This window comes from Sciurus vulgaris (assembly GCF_902686455.1).
Source record: "Sciurus vulgaris genome assembly, chromosome: 7".
NCBI classification, from domain to species: domain Eukaryota; kingdom Metazoa; phylum Chordata; class Mammalia; order Rodentia; family Sciuridae; genus Sciurus; species Sciurus vulgaris.
The window spans coordinates 17174673-17181949 of NC_136467.1; positions in this window are offsets into that span (position 1 = coordinate 17174673).

Sequence of the window (7277 nt, forward strand, 5' to 3'; positions counted from 1 at the left end):
AGATTCCACCACCTCCCAAAAATGTCATCAACCATGAACCCAATCAATGGACTAATGCTTTGATGAGAATAGAGCCCTCAGAATACAATCACTTTCTAAGCACTGTACCTCTGAACACTGCGGCATTGAGGACCAAGCCTCCAACACATGAGCCTTTTGGAGGTTATTACAGATCCAGACCATAACAGGGAGAGAGAAACATCTCAATTGATCCATTTTCCTTCTTCTGATTTTGAAAATGTGAGTACATTAAATATTAAAAATAGTGAGTCACTTCGACTCGGAGTGATTGATTGCCCAGGGCTACGGGTGGTTGGTGGGAGGTGGAGGCACGCAGTGAGTTTCTTGGACTCCTAGTGACCGCACCGGAATACTGGGCGGCTGTCTGGAGGAAGAGGCGTGCAGCGGGTCTCTGGGTCTCAGAGCGATTTTACGGGGCCCCAGGTGGCTGCTCAGAGGAGGGGCCGCATAGCCAGGCGATTAGGTGCAGAGCAGGGTCCCAGGATCTAGGAGGCTTCTGGGTGGAAGAGCCGCACAGAGACAGGCTTAGGGCGGAGCGAAGGTTCCAGGCCTGCGGGCAGATTCTCTGAGGAGGGGCAGCCTAAGGAGATTCATCTGCGAAGGGTGAGGCTCCCAGGCCCAGGAGGTAGGGCCGAGCCCCTGAGAACTTTGCAGAGGAAGGCAGCCCAGCCCAGGCGGTAGCTGTAAATTGAGGGGAACCTCTAGGAGGGTACTGACCAGCAAGACCTCCCCACCGGGTGAGTCTTCCCTGCCGGGTGAGGTTTCCCCACAAGGACGGTAAAACTAGAGACTCAGGCCCAAACAGGCCTTGCCTCAGCCCGCAGCCTAGGTCCCCTTTGGATGACCATTGGTCAACAAGTGGAGACACCTCTGCCCACTAGCAGGGATTATACCCCATCTGAAGGCCACCACTCCTAGAGAGGCAGCTTCCTTGTGGAGCACCGCATTATCAACTTCCTCCAAGACTTCAGGCTACTGAAGGCTAAGGGGGGATATATATAGAAATCTTCAGGGACATTGTAAGTCAATAGAGGAAATCTGCAATATCTCAGCGGTCCACTGATACCTGAACAATATGAGAAAACAAGGAAAGAAAATGCTGCAAACAAATCTAGATGTTACATCAATAAAACTCAATGACAGCATGGCAGAAGAAATGACAGAAAAGGAGTTCAGAATGTACATAATTAAAATGATCAGAGAAGCAAACGATGAGATGAAAGAGCAAATGCAAGATTGAATGATCGCACCAATCAACAGTTAAAAGAGCAAATACAGGAAGCAAAAGATCATTTCAATAAAGAGTTAGAGATATTGAAAAAAAACCAAACAGAAATCCTTGACATGAAGGAAACAATAAACCAAATTAAGAACTCCATAGAAAGCATATCCAATAGGATAGAACACCTGGAAGACAGAACCTCAGACATTGAAGACAAAATATTTAACCTTGAAAACAAAGTTGAACAAACAGAGAAGATGGTAAGAAATCATGAACAGAATCTACAAGAACTATGGGATATCATGAAAAGGCCAAATTTAAGAATTATTGGGATTGAGGAAGGCCTAGAGAAACAAGCCAAAGGAATGAACAATTTATTCAATGAAATAATATCAGAAAATTTCCCAAATCTGAAGAATGAAATGGAAAATCAAGTTCAAGAGGCTTATAGGACTCCAAATATACAAAATTACAACAGACCCACACCAAGGCACATTATAATGAAAATACCTAACATACAAAATAAAGACAGAATTTTAAAGGCTGTGAGAGAAAAGAACCAAATTACATTCAGGGGGAAACCAATACGGATATCAGCAGACTTTTCAATCCAGACCCTAAAAGCTAGAAGGGCCTGGAACAACATTTTTCAAGCCCTGAAAGAAAATGGATGCCAACCAAGAATCTTATACCCAGCAAAACTTACCTTCAAATTTGACGATGAAATAAAATCCTTCCATGATAAACAAAAGCTAAAAGAATTTACAAAAAGAAAGCCAGCACTACAGAACATTCTCAGCAAAATATTCCATGAGGAAGAGATGAAAAACAAAGAAGCAAATCAGCAAAGGGAGGAATTATCCTAAAGGAATTGTCAAATAAAAAATGAGGAAACAAGTTGTGTCAAACAAATAAATAAATAAAATTTAAAAAATGAACCAAATGACCGGGAAACCAAATCATATCTCTATAATAACCCTGAATGTTAATGGCCTGAATTCATCAATCAAAAGACATAGACTGGCAGACTGGATTAAAAAGAAAGATCCAACAATATGTTGCCTGCAAGAGACTCACCTCATAGAAAAAGATACCCATAGACTAAAGGTGAAAGGATGGGGAAAAACATACCATACACACGGACTCAGCAAAAAAGCTGGAGTATCCATCCTCATTTCCGATAATGTGGACTTCAAGCCAAAGTTAGTCAGAAGGGATAAAGAAGGTCATTTCATACTGCTTAAGGGAAGCATAAATCAGCAAGATATAACAATCATAAACATCTATGCCCCAAACAGTGGCTCATCCATGTATGTCAAACAAATCCTTCTCAATTTCAGAAACCAAATAGACCATAACACAATAATACTAGGTGATTTTAACACGCCTCTCTCACCACTGGACAGATCTTCCAGACAAAAATTGAACAAAGAAACTATAGATCTCAATAACACAATCAATAATTTAGACTTAACGGACATTTATAGAATATACCATCCAACCAAGAGCGAATACACTTTCTTCTCAGCAGCACATGGATCCTTCTCTAAAATAGACCATATATTATGCCACAAAGCTAATGTTAGCAAATACAAGAAGATAGAGACACTAGCATGTATTCTATCAGATCATAATGGATTGAAGTTAGAAATAAATGAAAGAGTAAAACACAGAAACTATTCCAACACCTGGAGATTAAACAATATGCTATTATATGATGAATGGAAAACAGAAGATATTAGGAAGGAAATTAAAAAATTCTTAGAGGTAAATGAGAACAAAGAAACATCATATCAAAATCTCTGGGACACTATGAAAGCAGTACTTAGAGGGAAATATATTTCATGGAGCGCATTTAATAAAAGAAGTAAAACTCAACAAATAAACAACCTAACACTACAGCTCAAAGCCCTAGAAAAAGAAGAACAGAACAGCACCAAAAGTAGTAGAAGACAGGAAATAGTTAAACTCAGAGCTGAAATCAGTGAAATTGAAACAAAAGAAACAATACAAAAAATTGACAAAATAAATAGTTGGTTCTTCGAAAAAATAAACAAAATTGATAAACCTTTAGCCACACTAACAAAGAGAAGACGAGAGAAAACCCAAATCACTAAAATTTGGAATGAACAAGGAAATATCACAACAGACAGGATTGAAATACAAAACATAATTAGAAGCTATTTTGAAAATCTATACTCCAACAAAATAGAAAATTTCGAAGACATCAGCAGGTTTCTAGAGACATATGAATTGCCTAAACTGAACGAGGAGGACATACACAATTTAAATAGACCAATTTGAAGTACTGAAATAGAAGAAGTCATCAAAAACCTACCAACAAAGAAAAGTCCGGGACCAGATGGGTTCTCAGCCGAGTTCTACAAAACCTTTAAAGAAGAGCTCATTCCAATACTTCTCAAAGTATTCCATGAAATAGAAGAGGAGGGAACCCTCCCAAACTCATTCTATGAAGCCAATATCACACTGATACCTAAACCAGACAGAGACTCATCAAGGAAAGAAAATTTCAGACCAATATCCTTAATGAACATTGACGCAAAAATTCTCAACAAAATTTTAGCAAATCGCATACAAAAACATATTAAAAAGTTAGTGCACCATGATCAAGTGGGCTTCATCCCAGGGATGCAAGGTTGGTTCAACATCAGGAAATCAATAAACGTAATTCACCATATTAATAGACTTAAAGTCAAGAATCACATGATTATTTCAATAGATGCAGAAAAAGCATTTGATAAAATACAGCACCCCTTCATGCTCAAAACACTAGAAAAAATAGGGATAGTGGGAACATTCCTTAACATTGTAAAGGCCATTTATGCTAAGCCCATGGCTAATATCATTCTAAATGGTGAAAAACTGAAAGCATTCCCCCTAAAAACTGGAACAAGGCAGGGATGCCCTCTTTCACCACTTCTATTCAACATTGTTCTTGAGACTCTGGCCAGAGCAATTAGACAAACCAAAGAAATTAAAGGGATACGAATTGGAAAAGAAGAACTCAAACTATCCCTGTTCGCTGATGACATGATTATATATTTAGAGGAACCTGGAAATTCCACCAGAAAACTCTTAGAACTCATAAGTGAATTCAGTAAAGTAGCAGGTTACAAGATCAATGCCCATAAATCCAACGCATTTTTATACATAAGTGATGAATCTTCGGAAAGAGAAATTAGGAAAACTACCCCATTCACAATAGCCTCGAAAAAAATAAAATACTTGGGAATCAATCTCACAAAAGAGGTGAAAGACCTCTACAATGAGAACTATACAACACTAAAGAAAGAAATTAAAGAACACCTTAGAAGATGGAAAGATCTTCCATGTTCTTGGATAGGAAGAATTAATATTGTCAAAATGGCCATACTACCTAAAGTGCTATACAAATTCAATGCAATTCCAATTAAAATCCCAATGACGTACCTTACAGAAATAGAGCAAGCAATTATGAAATTCATCTGGAAGAATAAGAAACCCAGAATAGCTAAAGCAATCCTTAGCAGGAAGAGTGAAACAGGGGCTATTGCAATACCAGATCTTCAACTCTACTACAAAGCAATAGTAACAAAAACGGCATGGTATTGGTACCAAAATAGAAAGGTAGATCAATGGTACAGAATAGAGGACACGGACACAAACCCAAATAAATACAATTTTCTCATACTAGACAAAGGTGCCAAAAATATGCAATGGAGGAAAGATAGCCTCTTCAACAAATGGTGCTGGGAGAATTGGAAATCCATATGCAACAGAATGAAACTAAACCCATATCTCTCACCATGCACGAAACTAAACTCAAAATGGATTAAGGACCTCGGAATCAGACCAGAGACCCTGCAGATTATAGAAGAAAAAGTAGGTCCAAATCTTCACCTTGTTGGTCTAGGAGCAGACTTCCTTAACAGGACTCCCATAGCACAAGAAATAAAAGCTAGAATCAACCACTGGGATAGATTCAAACTAAAAAGCTTTCTCTCAGCAAAGGAAACTATCAGCAATGCGAAGAAAGAGCCTACAGAGTGGGAGAATATCTTTGCCAATCATACTTCAGATAGAGCACTAATCTCCAGAATCTATAAAGAACTCAAAAAACTCTACTCCAAGAATTCAAATAATCCAGTGGACAAATGGGCTAAGGAAATGAATAGACACTTCACAGAAGAAGATCTACAAGCAATCAACAAACATATGGAAAAATGTTCAACATCTCTAGTAATAAGAGAAATGCAAATCAAAACCACCCTAAGATTCCATCTCACCCCAATTAGAATGGCGATTATCAAGAATACGAGCAACAACAGGTGTTGGCGAGGATGTGGGGAGAAAGGTACACTCATACATTGCTGGTGGGGCTGCAAATTAGTGCAGCCACTCTGGAAAGCAGTGTGGAGATTCCTTAGAAAACTTGGAATGGACCCTCCATTTGACCCAGCTATCCCACTCCTTGGCCTATACCCAAAGGACTTAAAATCAGCATACTACAGAGATACAGCCACATCAATGTTCATAGCTGCTCAATTCACAATAGCCAGACTGTGGAACCAACCTAGATGCCCTTCAATTGATGAGTGGATAAAGAAACTGTGGTATATATATATATATATAATGGAATATTACTGAGCCATAAAGAATGATAATATTATGGCATTTGCAGGCAAATGGATGAAACTGGAGAATATCATGCTAAGTGAGATAAGCCAATCTCAAAAAGCCAAAGGACGAATGATATCGCTAATAAGTGGAGGATGACACATAATGGGGGGGAGGGAAGGGTTAGTGTTAGGGTTAGAGTTAGGGTTAGGGAGGGGGGCAAGTATGGAGGAAGGAAGTACTGTATAGAGGGTAAAGAGGGGTGGGAACGGTGGGGGGAAGGGAAAAAATAACAGAATGAATAAAAAAAAAATAGTGAAATCAAATGAGAACAATAGCTCCGTCAGTTTTTTAAAGCAGGAACAATTGGGAGTGGAGAGTGGGATAGAATTGGTATACGTATTCTACTAGACAAAAACTTTGTTAGAAGGATTAAATGAATAAACCTACATGGTGTTTGCAACAGTTCTTGGCACATGAACTGTTACATGAATATTTGTTGTTATTGTTATAATCTTGACATGAGAACTGTAAGGACTTTATCTTCATAAAGGAGTATATTAATAGATTTTTGCTATATAAATGTAAAAACTTTTGGATGGAGAAAAATAAAAAATAAGATGAAAAGACCCATAAGAAACTGGTAAAATATATGTGATGGACAAGGTCAGTTATTCTACAAATATTTCTTAGGGTCCACCCTGAGACAGGTATTACACTAGAGGTTGGTTATATTGTGATGAAGAAGATGGTTTTGGCCCTTGTGGAATTTATAGTGACCAGAGACTTAGACTTATGCCCACATATGCAAAAGGTAAATCCATAAGGAAAAAAATCTCACAGGTCAACAGGAAATGGCAAAAGAGAGTTAAAAAAAAAGAATTGCTAATGGTATTAGAAAATAAATTCAGTCTCAGTAGTCAATTTTGCTCAAACAAAACTAACAAGATATATTTATTTATTATTTTATTACTATTAACCATTAAAAACAGGCAGATTTCAGGGTTGGCATGTTGGAGACAGTCATTCTTACATCCTGGGAGTGGGAGTATAATTGGTATAAACTTCCTGCAAGGCAGTTTAACAACATGTATTGGAATTTGAATTATGCCAACTGGTTGACTTAGCAATTCCACTCCTAAGAAGAAATAATGGGACATGGATTTGAAGATGTATGTTCAAAGATGTGCACCCCAGCCTTCCTTATAATAATGAGAAAATAGAAAAGCATGCTAATACAACTTAACAGGTGATGGGTTAAATTATGAATATGATGCAGTGTTTTAAGGAGAATAATGTGGTTCTACATACATGAAAGTGAAAAGATGTCAGAATATTATATTAAGGTAGATCTCATGACAGATGGTTAAAAAAATACTTTGATCTCCTTAAAAGATGTGGGTATATGTCTGAGAGG